Here is a 23563-nt window from a genome sequence, read left to right as displayed (position 1 = left end):
TAGTTTTCTAGATTAGTAAGTCAAGGATTCAATAGGAAACAGGCTATTTTAGAACTAGTATTGTGCATGAGACAAAGTTGATTCATAACCTTGCAGTATAGGAGCCTCTGGGGAAGAGTGATCATAATATGATAGAATTTTATATTCAGTTTGGAAGTGATTTAATTAAGTACAAACTAGTGCCTTAAATCTGAAGGAAGCAAACTGTGTAGTTATGAGGGATAAGTTGGTAAGATAGATTGGGAAACTAAATTAAAAGATGATGATGAATAAGTTATAAGAATAGCTTATACTCTCTGCTTCAACCGTGGTAGGAAATTGCACATTATTAGTATCATGAGTATAAAGATTTTCTTCTAATCACCCCTTTAATTTCTTCAATGAATATCTTAAATTTATACTTTCTCAATATTGTCTTGCTGATCACTGGAAACAGTCTATCACTATATACTTTATCACAACACTTCATAATCCTAAAGACCTCTATCAGGTCATCCCTTAACCTTTCCAGTTCTTTGAAGAAAATTCTAACTTCTCAAAAAACTCTTCATAACTGCAATCCATAATCTCTGGTAACTTCCTGGTTGATCTAAGCTGTTCTTTTTCCATTGTTTTAGTACCGTTCTTATAAATAGGTTCCCAGTACTATACACAAAACTTATGCTAACGCCTAATAAATCCCCTTTCAGCATTCTGAAGGAACCATTCCCTTCCTGATACCCTGGTCCAATCCTCAAATTACCCCAAACACACCCTTCCTTTCCCACTGCACCTTCCTGTGCAGGCACAGTAGATGCAATACCTGCCCTTTTACCTCCTCTCTTTCCACTATCCAGGGACCCAAACATTCCTTCCAGGTGAAACAGTGATTTACTTGTACTTCTTTCAATTTAGTATACAGTATACTGTATTTTCAGTGCACAATGCAGTCTCATCTACACTGGAACATAGGAAATAGGAGCAGGAGTAGGCCATTTGGCCTGTCGAGCCTGCCCGACCATTCAAAGAGATCATGGCTGATCATCTACCTTCATGCCATTCCCCCCCCCCCCCACCAAAACTATTCCCATATCCCTTGATGTCATTCATATCCAGAAATCTATTGATTTCTGTCTTGAACATGCTCAATAATTGATCTTCCACTGCCCTCTGGAGTAGAGAATTCCAAAGATTCACCAACCTCTGAGTAAAGAAATTCCTCCTCATCTCAGTCTTAAATGATCTTCCTCTCATTCTGAAAATGTGTCAATTACAAAAATATTTCCAAGCCTTAAAGGTTCCAGCTATGAGGAAAGATTGGATAGGCTAGGGTTGTTTTCCTTAGAACAGAGAAGGCTGCGGGCTGACTTAATTGTACAAAATTATGAGGTGCCTAGATAGAGTACACAGGAAGGACCTGTGTCCCCTAGCGGAGAGGTCAATTACTAGGGAGCACAGACTTAAAGCTATTGGTAGAAGGATTAGAGGGGACATGAGGAAAAACGTTTTCATCCAGAGGGCAATGGGTGTCTGGAATTCACTGCCTGGATCAATGATGGAGGCAGAAACCCTCAAGGCTACGGACCAGGTGCTGGAAGGTGGGATTGGATTGGGCGGAGAGTTTTTCCAGCCGGCGTAGACACGATGGGCTAAATGGCCTCTTACTGTGCCATAACTTTTCCATGGTTCTTTGGTTTCTATGGTGTCCCCTGATTCTAGACTCACCAGCCAGAGGAAAAATACTATCCACATCTACCCTGTTACGCCCTGTAGGAATTTTGTAAGTTTCAATGAGATCACTTTTCATTCTTCGAAACTCTAGAGAATACAGGTCCAGTTTCTGCAATCTCTCCTCATAAGACAATCCCGCCAACCCAGGGATTAGTCTGGTAAACCTCTGTTGCACTCCCTCTATGGCAAGTATATCCTTCCTTAGATAAGTAGACCAAAACTGTACACAATACTCTAGGTGCGGTCTCACCAAGGCTCCATGCAATTTCAGCAAGGCATCTTTACTCCTGTCCTCAATTCCCCTTGCAATGAAGGCCAACATACCACTTGTCTTCCTAATTGCTTGCTGCACCTGCATACTAGCTTTTAGTGACTCATGAACAAGGACACCCAGGACCCTTCGGACACCAACACTTCCCAATTTCTCACCATTTAAGCAATATCCTGCCTTTCTGTTTTTTCTACTGAAGTGGATCATGTCACACTTATTCACATTATATTCCATCTGCCATGCTCTTGCGCATTCACTTAACCTGTCCATGGCCCCTTGAAGGCTCCTTGCATCCTCCTCACAGCTTATATTCCCACCTAGTTTTGTGACATCAGCAAATCTGGAAATATTACATTTGGTCTCCACATCTAATTCATTTATATAGATTGTGAACAGCTGTGGCCCCAGCACTGATCCTTGGGGTACTCCACTAGTAACAGCCTGCCATCCTGAGATTAATCTGTTTATTCCTACTCTCTGTTTTCCGTCTGTTAACCATTTCTAAATCTATACCAGTATATATTACCACCAATCCCATATGCTCTAATTTTGTTTACTTACCTCCTGTGTGGGACCTTATCAAAGGCCTCTGAAAATCCAAATACACCACATCCACTGGTTCTCCTTTATCTATGCTACAAGTAACATCCTTAAAAAACTCCAACAGGTTTGTTAAACATGATTTCCCTTTCATAAATCCATGTTGACTCTACCCAAACATATCATTATTTTCCAAGTGTTCAGTTATCACATCCTTTATAATAGATTCTAACATTTTCCCTACCACTGACGTCAAACTAACAGGTTTGAAGTTCTCCGTTTTCTCTCTTGCTCCCTTCTTAAATACTGTGCTTATATTTGTTATCTGCAAGTCCGCAGGAACCGTTCCAGAACCTATAGAATTTTGAAAGATAACCACCAATTCATCCGTTATGTCTATAGCCACCTCCTTCAATACTCTGGGATGTAGCTCACCTGGTCCAGGGGATTTATCAACCTATAATCCAGTTAATTTTTCAAGTAAATTGGGGAGACCAAATGCAGATTGGATGACTGCTCTGCTGAGCAACTCCATTCAGTCTGCAGGCATGACCTTGAGGTTCCAGTCGCTTGTCATTGTAATTTTCTGGTCCACTCCCGCTCTGAGCTTTCTATCCTCGACCACCTATACGTTTCCAATGAAGCTCAACAGAAGCTTGAGTAACAGCACCTCATCTTTTGATTCGGCACTTTACAGCCTTCTGTCCCCAACACTGAGTTTAACAATTTCATATCATAACCAATGCTCCCATTTTCTTGGACAACAGGTGCTAGCAATGATTCTGTTGTTGCCATTTACAGCTACTCTAGACTCATTTTTTTTTGACTTGTCCCATTACTGCCTCTTTTTGCCTTGCACCATCATCCCTTTTGTCATTTAATCTCTCCTGCCTTCCACCCTATCACAGACCTTCCTTTTTGTTCTTCCCTCCTCTCTCCCACCCTTCCTCAGTGCTTGTTTAAACCTATTACATCTCTAACTTTTGTGAGATCTGATGAAAAGTCACTGATCTAAAATATTAATGGCTGCGGTTGCTGACAATGCAATCATTAGGTGGTGCAGTACTTGCACATGTGCAAATGCAGCCTCATGCACTGAAATGTCACTGTCTGCGATGTTTTAGGCAGCTGCCAGGATTAAAGATGGCGCTGCTCAATTTATCAAAAAAACAAATTAAATTCAATAGTGCGATTCCCACCCCAAACAATATCCCGCTTCCCTTCCCCGGGGCTGCCTCCCTCGCCCGTTTTCTCGCTGCTCATTCCCAGCCTCGCCGCTACCTTCCCTCAATCCCCAACGCCACCCCCCCCCCCACCACCTGTCAGCCATTTGTTCCCCCTCACCACTTCATCCCCATCACCTGCTTGTTTCGCTCACCGCTTCAAACGTCATCCCCCCACCCCCCCCCACCGTCATCGGCCACTCACTCCAGGCCTCGCCACTTCATCCCCATCAGCTGCTCGCTCCTGCCTCTTCCAGCTCCCCACGCTCCCTCCTGCTTCCCCCCCCACCCCCCGCTCCCTCCCACTTCTCTCCCCATCCCCCCCAGCTCCTGCTCCCCGCGGGGGAAGCGGTGGGGGTGGAGAGAGAGAGAAAGAGAGTGGCAAGGAAGGGAGAGGCAGAGGAGCGGAGGGAGACTGCGAGCGAGAGACTGGGGGAAGTGGTGGGGGGGCTGGATGACGTTCCAGTGTGGCTGCGCGATGACATTTTTGTGTGCATGTGCGAATTAGTCCTGACAAGAATTTTAATGAGAGCATGAGACCATTCTGGGCATGTGTGCAGCTGGGAGCGCTCTGATGACGTCGGCGCACCGGATGCATTGTCAAGAGTCACTTTGAGTATTAATTCTGCTTCTCTCTCCACAGATGCAGCCAGACATGCTGAGTATTTCCAACATTTTCTGCTTTTATTCCTAATAAGGAGGTGCCCAACACTTTAGCTGAGGCCTAAGTAATCTTATCATTAACAAGAGCCAGAAATGGCTGAACAATCTAGCAGAAAAGTGGGAATCCTTAGATAAATCAGCCATTCTTATCCCCATAAGCAATTCCATCAGTGTTTCTGCTAACCTTTTATTAGTCCAGTGGTTGAAGTTATACCATTCCTTTGCAACTCACAGAGAAAACTAATTTCTTACTTCTGGATTCAGTGTAGTCCAAAGCCATGCAGACGAATGAACTTGGTAAGGATAATCAAACCATGCCAGTATCAATCATTTTCCCTGTCGTTAGTCCTCAGTAATATCATTACAGTAACAGCAGTAGAAGAGTTGCGAATGCTTAAGCTAGCAACATAACAACTCATTTAACTGTTCCTTAACAGTCTGTGCCAGTCTAGAAGTCCTGTATGGAAAAGCAACAGCTCAGTTTTACACATTACTTCTCCTGCCTGTGGAACTGTCATCTGGTGGTGTTGTCATTTGGAATAAAGTCCTTTGTATATATTTATTACAAGGACAACTCTTATTCTATGAACTAGGATTGCTGAAACACCCTATAGGCTGTGGGCTATCCGTTGGCTCCCCAACATTATCTGTGCAAGTCTTACTGTGCTTTCAGTATCTACCGTGGTTAATTTTGTGAGATATCTGAGCTGATTTTGCTGTTATACCATCTAATGTACAACGATAACCTATATCCACATTAAACAGCTGTAGATCACCAGATGATTCACACCAATCCTAAAACTAAATAGCATGTACCATATATAGATTTGCTCTTGTATTTCCAGGCCTCCAGGAAATTATGCCGAATGTATTTTGAAATTCTGAATATTTTATTATCACAAATCTGGCAGCAAATAGGATTAAACATAAATTACATGAAAGCTCCTAGGAATCGTCATTTGAGCAGTTAAGGGATCAAGTGAAATATATATGGCTGTCTTGTTCGTTACCTTGAATAGCTTATTTAAAAACAGAGCTTACTAAGCATAACAACATGACAAGCCAGAACTCATTATACTGGAAAATGTCTGCCAAAGCATAATGAACAACGGCACTCATTAGGAATCCAGAGTCACATGCCAAAAAACTAAATGAGTTTGTAATATTAGTGTAATGATTATATAGCTTGCTGTATTTTGCTGTGACAGAATTAAGTTTGCTTTGTTTAGAGGACAATTGATCGTTGAGAATTAAAGATTCAAAGGGTTGAGATGACACTTTAGCCCAGACAAATAAAATTCAGGCGGTTTATAAGCACCATCTGAACTCCAAAATGTTCTACTACCAGTTGATCTTTCATGGTGCTGCACACAAGAAGTAAGGCCAATTGCAGGATTCAGCTGAGTGATAATTGAACCAAATTATGGTACTATATTTGGTCCTTCTGTTTATTTGTTCATAGGATGTGGGCATCACAGGCACAGACAGTCCATCCCTAATTGCCCTGGAGAGGTGATGAACTGCTTTCTTAAACTGCCACAGTTCATGTGGTGAAGATGCTCGCACAGTGCTGTTAGCTAGGGAGTTCCAGGATTGACCAGAGATGATGAAGCATGTGACTTGGAGTGGAACTTGCAAGTGATGGTGTCCCATGCGCCTGCTGTCCTTGCTCCTCTAGGCCATAGGGGTTGTGGGTTGCAGCCTTGGTGAGTCGCTGCAGTGCAACTTGTAAATGGTACACACGAGCACCAGTGGTGGAGGGAGTGAATAGTTTAGGTGATGGATGGGCTGCTAATCAAGCTGGCTATTTTGTCCTGGATGATATCAAGCTTCTTGAGTGTTGCACTTGCACTTATCCGGGCAAGTGAAGAGTGTTCCATTACACTCCTGAGTTGTATATAGTGTCAGCTGTGGCTCAATTAATAGCTCTCTCACTTTTAAGTCATGCTATTGTGGGTTCCAATCTACCTCCAGGCCTTGAGTGCAATAATTTAGGCTGACACTTCAATGCAGTACTGTGGGAGTGCTGCAATGCCAGATGTGCTGTCTTTCAGATGAGATGTTAAAATGAAGCCCCATTTGCCTTCTCAGGTGGATATAAGGGGCGGCACAGTGGCGCAGTGGTTAGCACCGCAGCCTCACAGCTCCAGCGACCCGGGTTCAATTCTGGGTACTGCCTGTGTGGAGTTTGCAAGTTCTCCCTTTGTCTGCGTGGGTTTTCTCCAGGTGCTCCGGTTTCCTCCCACAAGCCAAAAGACTTGCAGGTTGGTAGGTAAATTGGCCATTATAAATTGCTCCTAGTATAGGTAGGTGGTAGAGTAATATAGGGACAGGTGGGGATGTCGTAGGAATATGGAATTAGTGTAAGATTAGTATAAAAATGGGTGGTTGATGGTCGGCACAAATTCGGTGGGCCGAAGGGCCTGTTTCAGTGCTGTATCTCTAAACTAAAACTTTGCCTCTGTCTCAGTTCGTCTCTGCTGAAACCCTCATTCATTCCTTTCTTATCTCTAGACTTAACTATTCAAACACACTTCTGACTTTTCTCCCATAAGTAACCTTGAGGTCCTCCAAAACTCTGCTGTCTGTAGATTAACTTGCACTGTCCCATTCACCTATCACCTCTGCACTTGTTGACCTACATTGGCTCTCAGTCAAGCAATGTCTTGATTTTAAAATTCTCATCCTTATTTTCAAATCTCTCTATGACCTCGCCCGTCCCTTTCACTGTAATCTCCTCCAATAACACAACCCTCCGGGATATCTGCACTCCTCCAATTCTGTGTGGAAAAGATGTTTACCCTTGTGGGAGCATCTTGAACTAGGGATTCATGTAAAAATAAGGGTTGGCCATTTAAGACAGAGATTAGGAGAAATTTTTTCTCTCACAGGGTCATGAGTCTTTGGAATTCTCTTCCTCAAAAGGCGGTGGAAGCAGAGTCTTTGAACATTTTTAAGGCAGAGGTAGATAGATTCTTGATAAGCAAGGGGGTGGAAGGTTATGGGGGGTAGGTGGAAATGTGGCATAATCAGTTCAGCCATAAACTTATTGAATGGCAGAGCAGGCTCGAGGGGTCGAGTGGCCTACTCCTGCTCCTAATTCGTATATTCGTATGTTCGTATCCCCGATTTTAATTGCTCCGCCATTGAGGCTGGGTCTTCAGTTACCTAAGCTCATAGTTCTGGAACACCCTCCCTAAACCTCTCTGCCTCTCCACCTCACTTTCCTCCTTTAAGACACTCCTTAAAATCTACCTCTTTGACCTAGCCTTTGGCCATCTGACCTGATATCTCCTTATGTGGCTCGTTGTCATATTTTGTTTTGCAATGCTTCTGTGAAGCACCTTGAGACATTTCATTACGTTAAATACACTATATAAGTTGTTGTTGTTGTTGTTAAAGAGCCCATGCCAATATTTTACAGAAGAGCAGGGAGTTATCCCTGGTACAATAGAAGCAAAATACTGCAGATGCTGGAAATCTGAAATAAAAATAGGAAGTGCTGGAAATACTCAGCAGGTCCAACAGCATCTGTGGAGAGAGAAACAGAGTTAACATTTCAGGACCTTTCATCAGAACAGTTATCCCTGGTGTCTGGGTCAATACTTATCTCTCAATCAACAACACAAAAAAAAAATTACCTGGTCATGATCACACTGCACTTGGTGGGAGTTTGTTGTGCACAAATTGACTGCCACATTTCCTACATTACAGCAGTGACTACATTTCAGGAAGTAATTTACAGGCTATAAAAGCACTTTGGGACATCTGGTGGTCATGAAAGGTGCTATATAAATGCAAGTCTTTCTATTTGTATATGGTGGAAAGGCTTTGGGATGTAGGAGGTGAATCAGACCGCAGAATTCCCAGCCTTTGATCTGCTTTTGTAGCTATAGTATTTATTTGGCTGGTCCAGTTAAGTTTCTGGTTAATGGTGACCCCAAGATGTTGATAGTGGGGGATTCGGTGATGGTAATGCCATTGAATGCCAAGGTGAGCTGGTTATACACCTCACCTTAATTCGAAGTATAATGCTTTCTATTGTACTGTTAATTTTTAATATATACGATACTTACAAAGAGGATTAGGGTTGGCTGGAATATCATGGATCCTTTGCAGTACAGTTGAAAGAGCTGGAAGATGCAAGCCCAAAATGCTACAGCACCACTGCTGGTAGGAGGATGCAATTACAGTGTGACAAGTTTACATCGGCAGTTTCCACTTTCAATGTGGACAGAGGAATGAATAATGGAAAAAAATGTTTCAAAGAAAGTCCATACAGAGGCAAGATTTTTAACTACGCAGTTTGCAAAAAAAAATGCATTATTTACAAATCATATGATTCCTAGAATTTTAGAACACTACAGTACCTGCTAACTCTCCATACACTTTAATATTTCCCTTTTTCAAGCAACTATATAATTTCCTTGTTTAAAAGAATTTTTGGACTCTGCTACAATAACAGTTCGAGGCAAAAAATTTGTATTCTAAATGACTTCAGCATAAGATTTATTTTTAAGCTCCTCTTTAATACTTTGGATCATCTTAAATTTGAGCCATCTGATTGCCAGTTCGACCAGTTGAAATCACCTATCACTATTTATCTCGTCAAAACTCTTTTTTAATCTTAAAGCCTCCTTTCAGGTTACCTTTTAAACTTCTCAGTTCTAGTAAAAATAGTCCAGTCTTCTCAAGTTCTGTGACAATATTCTACCTATATTTTTTAATCCAGGCAAGGTTAATGTAATATTATAACTAATTGCAATAATTCTATAAATCACAATCGTCTTTGTGTGTGATGCAGAAATATATGGTCACCTTGTGGCTTAGTATTTTCTTACAGTAGGAAAGAATTAAACTCTACTTCTAATGTGACTTTGTTGCTCAAAAAGGTTAATGTGGAAAATAAACAACATCATTACTGGGCTTATTGAGCATATTCTACCCTAAATTACTGGTTTACTTACTGATTTTCTACATGGGTGGCAATGTTTTAATGCCTGCAGTTAATTCACAGTGCAAACAATGAGTCAGATGCAATAATGTGCAAAGTAGATTTAATGAATAGAAATCAATTTTCCACTCAGTGTTCATAGTACCGAAATAGTGGTGCACAAAGGGCAAGTCCACCTAAGACATATTGCAATTCCCTATCATTGTACCAAAATAGGGAGCCTAGAGACCAGGCCTGCCTTTAGTATGTAGAGAAAATAGAACACGGAAAAGTCTCATGGGGAGTTTCTGTTGATTCAATAATCACTTCTACAGTAAAGTGATACAGTAGAATTAAAGTAAAGGGTACTGTTCAACATTTTAAAAATTCACTTTCCTTGGTGAAGATCAAATTAATTTTGTTTCACTAAATAGTTCAAACATCCTGACTTGACATTTTCCTTTTATTACATCAAAAAATCTAGGGATTAAGCCAAATGTGAAAACTAGTATGATAATCTTAGCACATGTGTGAGGCAAGAGGCCAGTCTTAAAGGCCCCCAATATTTTGAAAGGCATGATTAAAGCACATTTTTGAAAACAAAACCTAAAAATAATGGGCAGTGATTTACTGAAATTTTTCAGCAAAAATCTTTCACTTGGACAGAACTTTATGCGAAACCAGTCCAAGTAAAACAGGTTTTTATACTCTTAACTGAACACAGCCAATTCAGCTTTAAAAATCAAAATAATTTGAAAGTTTCTTTATTTATCTTATGATGAGGACATCCATAAAACTTAATGGCATGCTAAGTAAATGCATAATATTACAGTGTTTTTATTCCCTTTATAGAGACATTTTTCATTTCCCACTACAGAGATGTGAGCACAAGAATCTGGGCTGACTCCAATGCAGTACTGACAAAGTGCTATACTGTCAGAATTGCAATCTATCTGATGAGACAATAAATGGAGGCCTTGCCTGCCCACCCAAGTGGATGTAAAGATTCCACGGCACTCTTTCAAAGAAGAGGAAGGGTCTTTTCCCTGGTGTCCTGGCCAATATTTAACTCTCAACCAATATCACTAAAACAGATAATCTGGCCATTGCTGCTTGTGGGACCTTGCTGTGCATAAATTGGTGGCTGTGTTTGCTACATTAGAACAGTGACTACTTTAAAAAAATGTTTCACTGGTGGTAAAGTGCTTTGGGGCATCCTGAGATCATGAAAGGCAGTATATAAATGCAAAAATGTCTTTCTTATGCAAGATTGCTCTCTGTCTTAATTTATTTAATCAGCAGTATATGTTCTTATCTGTGGACCATTTACCTCTCAGCTGGGAGCTGATACTATGAATAATTGAATTGAGTAACTTTCTGAACTGAAATTATGGTTCAGGTTTCTGCCCAAACTCTCTTGCATAATCGCAAATGTAAAATCTTCCATGAACCAGTGCAGTCAGGCAGCATAATAGAACATAAATGTTTCATTTTTATTTCATTAATTAAAAAGTATTCCTTGATGTATTTAAGAGTGGGGTTTTATTAATACAGCTGAAAATGGGTTTATCACAAAGTTTTAGCAGGGATTTTCTTTTTAGGCAGGACCTAAAAAGCAGCATGAAGAGAAACATGAAATAAAACTGTGTCCAAAAGATTAAAATCCAAATAATCACATAGAAACTGGGAAGAAAAAAGATCGGAATTCAGCACTCTCAGCTAGAAACACAACTAGTGCAAACCTACACCATCATTTGTACTTCCTCAAGATTGAAAGCATTTGGATAGACTGGAGCCTGAGATTTAACATCACATTTTATATATACTTGGAGATTCCACACACAGCTACAGACATTAGTTGACAGAACAAATTAGTCCTTAAAAGGCATTTCTATCACTGGAATGACATTTTATTGTGTACCTCTTTAATATTTATCAATGCTATCCTTCTGTAATGCAAAATGCTTAAGACCTTCTGTGGAATCTTTCTGCTTATGAATTCCATCAAAATATTGGCCCAGACTTTGCGGAAGTAGTGACAGTGAAACTGTTAGCATTTGCTGCCATTAATCCTCTGAAACGGACAACAACTTCCAGGGCTGAATTTTTGGGAGCACCCCAAAGGCTGGAACAGAGGCGGGGGAGCCCGAAAAATACCAACGTCGGCTGGCGTGTCTGTTTCAAGATGTCGTCGCCGACAGGGCAATGTTCACCAGGGCGGGGTGGAAGGTGGGAGAGGGATCCTACTCTCCTCTCAATTGAGGCCAATTAAAGCTGTTTAACAGCTTGTTAAGAGCTAGTCAAGGTTGGATGTTGACATTTTAAAGGTGTGCAAGGGTTACCCATGCCTTCAGAAACAGATTAGTTGAAGGGAGACGGGTAATGAATGGGGAACCAGTCATGGCTGTTCCAGGGCACCACCTCGGCCCCATGAAGAGGGCCAACGAGGCAAAGGGAGTCTGGGCATTTGGTAAAGGAGTACCTTTGATGCTATGCAGGTGGCAGGGAGAGGGGACACAGCACCTGAGCATTGAATGGACTCGATACCCCACTGGCATCGCAGGGCAGAAGAGCAGGGGTAAGACCGCCAAGGTCAATTGGCCACCTGACCAGAAGTAAGGCTGTAGCTGGCAATGGGGGCATGACTGTCAGATTATGGGCCCAATTACGATGGAGGGGCAACACCTTTTGCAGGATTGACAGTACCCTGGGCATCAGGAGGACATGGTAGAGGAAAGAGCGGCAGGAAGGCAATGGTGGCCAAACTCTCAGCACAGCATCTACCACCGAAGATGGAGCTACCTGGAGATGACCAAGACTCAATGCCGCAAAAGACTGCGTCTCTCCAGGCAAACAGTCACAGCGATCTGTGCCCATGTCGCCAAAGACCTCACACCTCACAGCACTGATTACCATGCCGTGCCAGCGGCTGTGAAAGTCACTGTGGCCTTGAGCTTCTTCACTTCTGGCTCCTTCCAAGGATCAGCTGCAGACTTTAATGGCATCTGGAGAGTGGCTGCCCATCATTGCATCTTGCTGGTCACTGATGCTCTCTTTGCCAGAGCTGTACAGTACATTCATTTCATGACAGACATGGCCTCACAGGGACAGAGGGCATTGGGTGTTGCCCCCATCGCTGGATTCCCCCAGGTGAAGGGCATCATCGATATGGTCATCAAGGCACCCAGTGACAAGCCAGTGAGATCCATCAACAGGAAGGGCTTCCTTCCCTCAATGTCCAACTGCTCTGCGACCGCAGCAATAGCTTCCTCCACGTGTGTGCTCACTTTCTTGGCAGCTGCCATGAATCCTACATCCTCTGCCAATCCATGCTGCCTCAATTGTTCACTCCAAACCCGAAAGTACATGGATGGAGCCTAGGGGACAAGGGCTATCCCTTGAAGAGATGGCTATTCACTCCTCTACGGGAGCCACAGACTGAGGCACAGAGGCAATACAACCAAAGCCATCTGGTCACTGGGACAACCATTGAATAGGTTATTGGGTTTCTGAAGATGCAATTCCGGTGCCTGGACCGGTTGAGTGGTGCCCTTCAATACCCCCCTGCAAGGGTCTCGGCTACTGTGGTGGTCTGCTGCACTCTCCAATACATGGCCCTCCAGAGAGGTGCGGACCTTGAAGATGGTGAGGCCTGGAAGGACACAGCTTATTGGGGGAGGAGCAGGAGGTAAAAGTGGAAGAGGAAGATGAGATAGAGGGAGATGATGCTGAAGAGAGAGGTGCCCCTTCTGCCGATGAGGTGGCCTCCTCCTGCCATCAGGGAAGAGAACCTCCCTCCTCTCACTCATGGCTTCCAGCATTAGATCAGGTCAGCATTGATGAAGTGAGGGGCTGCCCTGCCCCAGGTGCCAGGCCTTCGGCTCCCTTGTGACATCTCACTCTCTTTTGTGGGACCTCCAATAATATAACATTAACATCTGAATCATTATCTAAGATGGAGAAAGGTGAATCGGTAAACAGGTATATATAGTTTCTTTTTACACCCTTCCGAACACAATATTGAGTTCAACAATTTTAGAACATAACCACTGCCCCCCGTTTTTTTGTACAGCAGTTGCTGGTATTGATTCAGCAGTAGCCATTTACAGCTCCTCTAGACCTATCTTTTATTTCATTTCTTGCTCCATTTGGCCATCCCCATCTGCCTTGCACCATCATCTCTTCTGTTATTTAATCACTTCTGCCTTCCACCCTATCACAGACCTTTCCTTTTGTTCTTTCCCCTTTCCCTGCCTCTCTACTTGCTTAAAGTCTGTTAAATCTCCAGGTTTTTCCAGTTCTGACAATAAGTCATCGACCTGAAACATTGGGCTGGATTTTGTTGTCCTGCTGCTGAGAGCGGTGGCAGGTGTAAAAAATTGCGGCTGGCACGCACGGGCCGCATGCTGCCATGATCTTGAGCCCGGCGGTTCATTAGAATATGCAGGGTGGCCGCTCTCCCCCAATCACGTGGTGAGGATGGCCTCAGTGATGCTGTGAACGGCGTCACCTGTTTTGTGAGCAGGTGTGGTACCATCTTTAAAAGGCAGCCAGCGCTGCATTCAAGCTCTACCTGCATTGTAGGGAATCGTACTGGAGCAGAAAGGCCAGGTGTGTATTACAAACATCAGCAAAGTGCAAGCAGCACCCCTGGGAATCCCTGTGGCAATGTTGGATGTCCGAGCAAGGGTGACCCCACAGTTTAGCAATGCCACCCTGCTCACTCTCCTCCAGGCTGCAAGGGAACGGCGGGAGGTCCTTTTCTCCAGCGAAGGCAAGAAGAGGTCCTCCCGCGTGACCAAGCAAGCCTGGACGGAGGTCACAGAGGAGGTTAGCTGCTGTGGGGTCATCCGAGGATACTGTCCAGTGTTGGAAGAGGGTCAGTGACCTCATGCGCTCAGCAAAGGTAAGTGGCATGTTTCAAAATTGGTCGGTGTGATCTGGTTGTCCCTACCCAGTATGCCACATGGGTGCCACTGCCATTTCAGAGACAGGGGGTGTCAGAGGATAGATGGCACATGACTGGCTGCATATGTGCATCAAATCACCCTCGTTTGCACCTCAGAGCTTGTCACACCCATGACAGGGTCAGTCCGTACACGAGACAAAGCATCCCCCAGCTGTTGACGAAGCGCCCATGTTGGTACAACCGTGATGTTGATGCTTGGCAATGTTTAATATCTGCATCCTTGTTCTTCCAGGTGAAGGGGGCCCACAACAGGAGGGAGGTGTCCAGGACCAGAGTTGGGGTGCCTGACCTGAGGCCTCTGTTGCAAGCTGAAGAGGTGGTGCTGGAGTTAGACGGGAGCCAAGGAGCCATTTCAGATGTGGAGTTTAGGGTCTCAGTTGAAGAGAGTGATTATTGCTAAACACAGAATGATTCCTAATTATATTTCATATGCAGATATCATGCTGTCATCACTGCGACATTTATACCATAACACCTAAATGCCTGTTCTTCACATTGTGTCCTTCACGGTGATCCTCCAAGTTGACCTTGGAGACCCTGGAAACTTGAGCACCTCTAAGGAAGAGACACACTCAGAGGATGTATCATCCCATGACACTCCTGCACCTTCCACCAGTGCAGATACTCTCACCTTGGTGGGTAAAAGATCAGCATTAGATGCAGGGTCACAAGCTGGTGACAGCATCACACATGCACGCAAACTGCTGGCTGCGGCTGAGACAGCCAAAGCCTCTGACAATCAGTGGACTGTGGGTGGCCAGGCCCAGGCTGATGACGAGCCTCTGGTATCAACAGCACAGGACGTGCTGGAGCTGCAGGGAGAGGGAAGGCAACATCTGACATAGCGTAGGGTGGACGATGAGGAAGGTCATCCAGACTATGACAGCTGCCATGTCCCAAGCATGTGAATGCATGGCTTCATCCATTGAAAGGTTGGCAAGCCTCCTGGAGAGCCAGACTCCACTGATATGTGCAGACCTGCACACCATCACCTTGGCCATGAGCTCAATGCAGCAGTGGCAAGGTGGGAGAGGGACCACAAACCTGGAGAGTGTTCCTGCTCCTGGTCCTTCTCTGGAGCGCAGGGAGGTTCCAACAAGCCATAAGAGGGAGCAGGAGAGGCTGAGCTCCACATCTGGGGTCACCCCTCAGGGTAATTCTAGTGTGGACACCGGCTCCTCAGCCCTTCCACTAGTGAGTTCAGCTCCAGCAGCCACGATGCCTGAGGACAGTCCTGCACTGGTGCAGGAGGCCCTCAGGCAGCTGGGGCCCTCCAGGCCTCAGGTGCGCAGAGGATAACTGCCGAAATCATCCACGCCAAGGGGCGTCCTGATCAGCAATCTGCCTCTAGTCCAGCTGCTAGTGCAGAGGTCACATCGTGAAGGAGCACCCACAAAGATATTGAAAAGACACCTTGACACATATGGGTATTCATGGGTGAGACGGCTTTGTCATTTGCAGTTTAATGAAATGTGCTTTTCTGACAACTTCAGCCTTTCCTGTGTGAATGATGTATGCCACCATTTATTGATTATGTGCCTTTCCATTACATCATAAGCTTGACAGTACTGTCAATGTAAGGAATATTGCCATGCCAATATGCATGATGTGGCACTGCACAGATGCAGTCATATGGGCAATGACTCAGTTAGCTGCTGCCAGTCATGCTGGAGAGGTGGATGTTACAGAGGCAGAAGACTTCAGATGAGATGCATGATGATGGTATATAGTGTGAGGAGCATATATTGCACTTCAGGGATTGTGGAAGTGATGACGAATCAGATGTTGTCTGGCCTCCCTTGCTCGCTGCTCGCCATTTCTGCCCTCCATCACTGCTCTCTGTGTTTTCATGTGTGGTTTCATCCTGCAAGGCCTCCCTCTCTGTACTGCAATGTTGTGCAGAACGCAGCACACAACAACAATGCAACCTACCCTGTCTGGTACATACTGTAGGCCTCTACCTGATCAATTGAGGCAGCGGAAGCACATCTTCAGCACGTCAATGACCTGCTTGATGTAGCTTGGGTAGAGCCGTGGCAGGCATTGTAGCACTCTCTGCATCTCTGCTGGAGTTCCTCACTGGCATCATAAGCCATGTCAGCAAGGGGTCACCCTTATCCCCAAGAATCCACCCCTGAGGCTGAGCTAGTGGAGTGAACAGCAGCGGCACCTGAGACTGGTGCAGGATGAATAAGTCATGACAGCTGCTTGGGAAGTGGGCACACACTTGCAGGAAGCACTTCCTGCGGTCGCACATGAGCTGCATGTTCTGTGAGTGAAAGCCCTCTCTATTTAGGCATGCGGGAGCCTTGGTGGCCACATGCGTACAGTCGATGACCCTTTGCACCTGTGGGAATCCTGCAATGTCCCTCTCGGCCTAACTCTCAGGTCTGTCCTGAAGTGCACAAAGTCACCAACCCTCCTGTACAAGGCATCAGTGACCCCCTTGATACAGCAGTGTACTGCTGATTGTGAAACCCCACACAAGTTTCCCTATGAATCCCTGGAATGATGTAGAGGCATAGAGGTTTAGCGTCACTGTCACTTTGATGGTCACAGGCATAGAGTGACCACCAAAGCCCAGTGGCTGCAGGTCACTATTCAGCAGGGCGCAGATATGTGTGACTGCGTCTTTGGACATCCACAGTTGTCTCTGACATTGGCGCTCCGACATCGGCAGCTAAGTCATCCAAGTCCTGTAGACCTGTTGGCGCCTCTGGGCTAGTCTACGCCTTGGTGGCTGCTGCCGCTCGCATTTGGGAGCTTCCACGTGGGCCGTACCTGCCTCTTGGTTCCGCCTCTGGCAGGTATGCCTCATCACAGCACAAAGATCCGGAAAGACAGGGTGGACCATCCCCATCTCTATCCTCCAGGTAAACTCGGTTCCTTCACAAGGTCAATGGCACCTATCCAGGCAGACAGTTGTGTAAATGTGTGCGTCAGCTGTGTTCCAGCATCAGCTGTATGGTATAGCATGATGTTGCCTGTATCAACTTTAAATAAGAGCGAGTCAGCCCGACTACTGTAATATCGTTCAGTTGCCTGCAGTGGACCATCGGCAACAGGAGTGTATAACCTTTCAAATTTGTGCCCTCCCCCCATATAAATGGCTCATCCACTTCCAGTGTTGCCCCCCGCCAATGAATGGGTGCAGAGTGGCCCCCTTTATGTAAAAAGGGTGTGTGGGGATCCTCCCCAGCCCCCAATCATGGATGCAGAGTTCCAACCCCCATCAGGTAATTTAACTTGGCTTCGCAAAGAACATGGAGGAGAGCAGGACAGTACTTACCGACCTTCACAGGCTCCGAGGACTCTCACCTCAGTGGCACCGGATTTTCTCGGACACAAAGGTGAAGGCACGTGAGTGCCGCACGTCCAGCTGAAGATCATGAACTGCTGGTATAATCACAACGGGATAGATGATAATTTATGCAGATAGGCTTTTTGCATATGCAAACTCAGGTCCCATCACAGAGTGAGCGGAGGGCCTGCCACGGAGCTTCCCCACCGCCGGGAAGATCAGGCCTGGCAATCTCGCCGTTGGCTCTTTGATCTTCCGGCCCCCACTGCGCCCCCCCATTCCCCCCCGCCCCCACCCCCCTGCACTGCCATGGAGCCCGACGTTGGAGCAGAACAAAATTCAGCACATTAACTTTGTCTCTTTCTTCACAGAAAGCTGTTGAGTATTTCCTGAATTTTCTCCTTTTATTTTGTATTTCAAGCTGGTACAGTATTTTGCTTTTATACATAGCTTATCCATAGTGTCCTAGAACATGAGGTGTACAGGCTGAGCAATTAACTGTAGCGGAGTATAAGGCACCAACCATGATGGGGCAGATACTTAATTAGCCTCAGATAAAGTGTTCTTACTTTGGTAATTCAGTTTCATCTCTCTCTCTCGCGCTCAATGATTCAAAGAAGCAGAGTTAAGACATTGGTCACATCAGCATTGATTGTAAACACTAATTCAGTTCTCTCACTCTCTCCAGGGAATTAGATTTTCATTGTGCAATGGGTTGTGTGATCACAGACTGAATCTTTGTAAACAGGTCTACTATTTAACGACAGCCTTTGAACAGAGGAAAGCTTCCCCCTAGGCCAGTTAGTCATTCCAAGCTGTTTACAATATCACCATTTAAATCTTTTTTTTTGAAAAATCAAAAATACAGTACCAAATAAAATGATTAATCACAATAATTGTAATGAGTTCCTTATATTGTCTGATGCAACATAAATGAGATGCGAAGAGTCCAGTTTGTTGAAGATCTCAAACAGGTTTACTATAGCTAAACTATTATGTACAGTACAGAGCAAACTATTTACTCTGGGTGGTATAGTTGCAGAGTGACTTTGGCTCTGGGTCACATTACTATATCCTGGTACTTAGCTCATTAGCATACTAAGATCTTCGAGGGATATCACTCTTAAAGGCAATCATACAACAATAATGACACCTACTGTCGGTTTCTGTCATCAGAAAGAACAAAGGCAGGCATTTAGATAGTGCCTTTCACAACCACAGGGTGCTCCAAAGTGCTTCACAGTCATTGAAGTACTTTTGAAGTCTCATCACTGTTATATCTATTAAAAGGAAGATGAACTACATCTTTGAACCACAGTTTACTTCTTTCAATATTCATCTGTCACAGGAATTGTCATACAAAAGAATAGCATGTTTTGGGGAATAAACAAGACATTGAAACAATTTGCACTATCTTGCCACAGTATTCCTACCAGAATTTAACTGACAAGAGGCTAAATGTGATTGAAAAGTGTTGATAATAAATGAGTTAATATGCTCGTGTGAAATAATTTTGTCGGCTATTTTAGTGAAGCCATTATCTCATTTATTTGAAAGGAGTTAATGCCTTTTGTTAAAATGGTGCACAGAGGAAATCAATACAAATGCATTAATGTGTCTGTTATTAATATCACACAGTGTAATTTCAAAAGTTGTTTCTCTGACTTTGATTTTTTTTTTGCTACATCAGCAATCTATGTTTGCGACAAGAAGGAAAATGTGGCAAGATGAAAGTCAAATTTTCCAAGTTGTTATACAATTTACACATTCTCCTGATGTACAATTCAAGATCTCCATCACTTAGACTTTTCATTTTAAAAGAGGCAGTATCTTCTTGCAAGTCTTGCTTACACAAGATGATATAAATTCTATCAAGATGGCAACACTTTCTCCTGACGTCACCATGATGCACAAGATACCTAGCTCTCTCTTTTCCCAAATAAAGACACTTTGGACAAATACTTCTTTTGCATGGTGACAGTGTGCCTTTAAATGCTCAAATTTTAGTGTAAAGTAGCAAAGTATGCTGCTGAAATGTCAGGTAAAGTGAAATGCTGATTTGTGAGAGACCCAATGGCTCAAGTGAATAGCTGTCATTTAATGATTCATGCTTTCTTACAAAAACTTTGTTTTCCTCTTTCAGTTGTTCACTATAGGTGTTAGCTACATTACAAATGAATCATGGCAATAGATTCACAATAAATACATCTTCAATAAAAATAACACTTAGGATTGAGTATACGAAATAACTTACCTCCAAAACACTTTTTTTAACCTTTATGTTGAGTTATAGCTGTATTTGTTGAGACATGAAAAAAGTTAAATATATTCTATTCTCCCTTTATCCTACAAGTCCTTTTAACTTTTGGATGTTATTTGGTTCCTGACAGACCAAGATGAAAAGCATTCTTCTGCAATCAATGTTCTTAAAGGACCAGTGTTCTTGCTATTGTTTTGTAAAGAACAGATATATTTTAAAAAAGGACTGTTTCAATTTCCAGAGAATCTGGAACAGGAGAAATGTAAATATTCAGCAGCAATCTACAATTCACGAAGGGAAAACAATTCACGTGAAATCAGCCCAGATGTGACACACTTCTGAAAACGATTGAGAACCTGTTTTGATTTATCAAGGAACCATTTTGTCCATTGACAGAATCTATTTGTTCAAAGAGCATTGTTCCTACAGCAAGAACACTGCAGCTGTACTTTTGTCTGCTGCAAACAACTGGAAGAATCATGGAAAGAACAGCGAGTCTTTCAAACAAAAAGATCAAAGGCCAGAGGGATGCACAAATGCAGCTCCAATCAGGATACAGATGTTTGTAGTTTGCTATCAAAGCCAATTTTTTCAATACAGAAATTAATTCTGACAGCTAACATGACACTGACCACAAAACAAACTTCAGCAGAACTTCAAAAAATGATGGAAAATAACTAAGAAACTGTGGGAAATGTACAGCACTATGGAGGCTTGCACCTTCTTTACACTGAGAACTTATAACATATATTGATATTTAAATTTGTGTGGACAGATTGATTTGAGATTTCATATTAATTTTCCAGACAATGTATTGGCCATGCTAAAAAAATTTTGAATGGTGACACAATTATATTGTGCACAGAGGGATGCCAGATGTACATAAATATATATTCATATGCATACTAAGCAAGTTAATAAAAACAGAAAATGTGGAAAATATACAGCAATTGGGCCAACACCAGAATAACATTTCAGATGTGATCCTTAAGCTCCAACGAAAGGTGACAAAGAAAACTTTAATCTATTTCTGTCAGACCATGGTCCATTTCCAACATTTATTCTTCATTTCATTTCAAATTTCAGATTTACAATTTTATTTTATGTACATTTTTATTTGTACCTCTTTAACGCAACTACTATTTTTGTGGGGGCATCTTTAGGTATTCTTCACTCATACCTCCCATCTCTCATAAATAGGGGATGGATGAATATGGTCACCATTTGGTTTCAAATTTGCCTTAGAAAGATACTGGCATACATCTGATTCAGAACTTACAAAATGAACTTTATGGAAGGTTCAGGTAATGTTGCCATACCATTTAATTTGTAGAATTTCAATCAATCTGTGACAGCGGGAGAACTCATATGTAACCATATTGTGGGGTCATTCAGATATTTGTTTGCAATTCATGAGATCAGAAGGGCTGGATATGAACTCTGTACCTAACCTCAACTGAAAGACTCATTGATGGGTTTTTTCACTCTTTCTCAGACAGCCAATTGTTGGATTGAATACATTTCAGATGGTGAGGGAAAAATAATGGAAGGAAAAGTCTGTCCTGTTCCATTAGAAGCATGCTTGCCAGCTAGTGTGGGCCAATACTGGGGTCTACTACATCCAAAGGCTAGAGAAAAGGCAATATAATAACAGAGAAGTGTGAAAGAGATATTACAGGCTGAATTATACAAATATATCTATATATTTTGACTGCCTAACTATTGAAAAAGACTATAATGGAGTTTTACTTTGTGCATTAGATGTAACAAAATCATAAAGCCATTTATAAAACATAAATTTACAATTTCATTACATGCAGCACACAGAGGAACTGCTGTACATTTCCCCAATATTGTGTTTGAAGGTTGAGATTGACTATCTGACTTCATTATCTGACCAACTTTTTTCATAATGTTTCTTTTAACATCTCTGCAGACTACTTCAATTACTGCAGAGAATGTCAATCCTGTGCAATAAAGTGATTTGAGAAGTGGTGGCATATCTTCAATTGGTTATTTTGTAACCTAGGTGTAATCCCGTGACGCACTTTAGGTTATGCAAAGTCATAAAATCACCAGAAAAAATATTAATTAATAACATGAGAAATAAATACAATCAACCATAAAGATTCAAAACATTTGCCTGTTTCTCCATTACTGTTAGAAAATCCAGAACTAATATCCCTGATGAAGCCTTTTTAAGGGCAGGTATTGGAGGCTGACTGGGATTTCCCAATCCACAATGGTGGCTGGCTGCTTTCTGTATTTTTCTATTTAAATTTTTTAAAAAGTGGCTGAGAGGGCACCTTCTTGTTGAAGTGCTCTACCAGTTACTTACCTTGTACTGCAGCCAAGTGCTGCTTTGAAGCTGAAAGGCCTCTGACTGCCTTCCAGCTTTGAGAACCCACCTGCTGCCCTTAATTGGACAGGAAACCTGTCTCCATGTCAATTAAGGGGGTGCCCCAGTCAAAATTCCAGGTCAGTAACTGTTTCCCCCCTGGGAGAAGGCTCAGGACCTGGAAACAGTCCTGGCTCCTATTTCCAAAGCAAAAATGCAGCCCCACGTACCTGGTGACTCTATGATTTATGTGGAACTGATGGCACCCAAATGGTACAACACAGTGACATCTTTGCTGCACTCAAAGTATGTTCTGAGATCACTCATGATAATTCTTCTACAAGATTCTCCTAAGCATCACATTCCTTGAGTAATTATGTGATGAGTTCAGTAGGATAAATCAAAATATTAAATTAGTGCAGTAAATGTCAGCTGAACAGACAGTGCTGGAAATGCATAACAGATTGATCAACTTTTGAAAAAGAAAAATAGGTTAGTCTTACAGACTTGGTCTTTCAACAGAACCTGCTATGCATTTCTCGCATTTTCCATTTTCACACTAAATTTCCAGTACTTATACTTTACTGTATTAAGCACAGTAATTCATTTAGCAAGCACTAGAATGGACATGGATTGTCGCTCAGTTTATTTATCTGAGCTGTTCAGAATTCAAAACAATGTTTTCACTTGTTATACTGTTAGAAAATGTATTTGTGTATTTTGAAAGCTGCAATGGAATTTAGTAATCAAAGGGTTATGAGATCAGCAGTAAAAATACAATCCTGTAGTAGACTGGATTAGTTACATCAGATACATCTGTTATAAAGCACATGGCTAGCATTGCATCATGCACATTCCTAAAATAGAAGATAAGTGAACACAAGATGTTAGCAATTTCAAAAGATTCGTAAATAAGTACACAATGCAAACAGATGTATATTTGCCACTGTATTATGTGTTAGCTGCAAATTAGCCAAGGTCAGAATACACATTAAGATAATAATCAGAAAATGCTGAACAGGTAACTGTGGTCCTTTGCCATTGCTGTCTGTAAACAAAGTAAATTATCTGTTTTATTAGGCATTTTGCAATAGGCATTGGTCATCACAGATTTTGCCTGCTTAATTTTTCATATGAATGGATAAAGTATTTAACTAATACACAAATCTCACCTCCAAGCAATGCTAATTACCTGAGATTTTGCCTTTAAAGAGCTAGTTATAAGTTGCAAAACAAGACTTAATCATCCAGCTTTTCCTCTAGGGTTCTGAATTAATTAAGGACTTAGACTTTCTAACTGGTGCAAAATAAATGATAAGCTATGTATATATATCAAACGATGTTCTAGTCAATTA

At 42.7% G+C, this 23563-nt stretch overlaps 1 long non-coding RNA gene across 1 annotated transcript in view; it reads left to right on the top strand.

The window, feature by feature from the left end:
• LOC137371030 (uncharacterized) overlaps positions 1 to 21849 on the top strand; it is a 62443-nt gene extending 40594 nt beyond the window's left edge. The window contains exon 3 of the long non-coding RNA XR_010975168.1: positions 20001 to 21849. This is a non-coding gene — a long non-coding RNA (uncharacterized lncRNA). The remainder of the gene's footprint in view (positions 1 to 20000) is intronic.
• Positions 21850 to 23563: the final 1714 nt, after the last annotated feature.

Source organism: Heterodontus francisci, chromosome 6, assembly GCF_036365525.1.
Source record: "Heterodontus francisci isolate sHetFra1 chromosome 6, sHetFra1.hap1, whole genome shotgun sequence".
Classification (NCBI taxonomy): Eukaryota; Metazoa; Chordata; class Chondrichthyes; order Heterodontiformes; family Heterodontidae; genus Heterodontus; species Heterodontus francisci.
The sequence above is the reverse complement of the archived record's forward strand: the minus strand, read 5'-3'. Positions and strand labels throughout refer to the sequence as shown.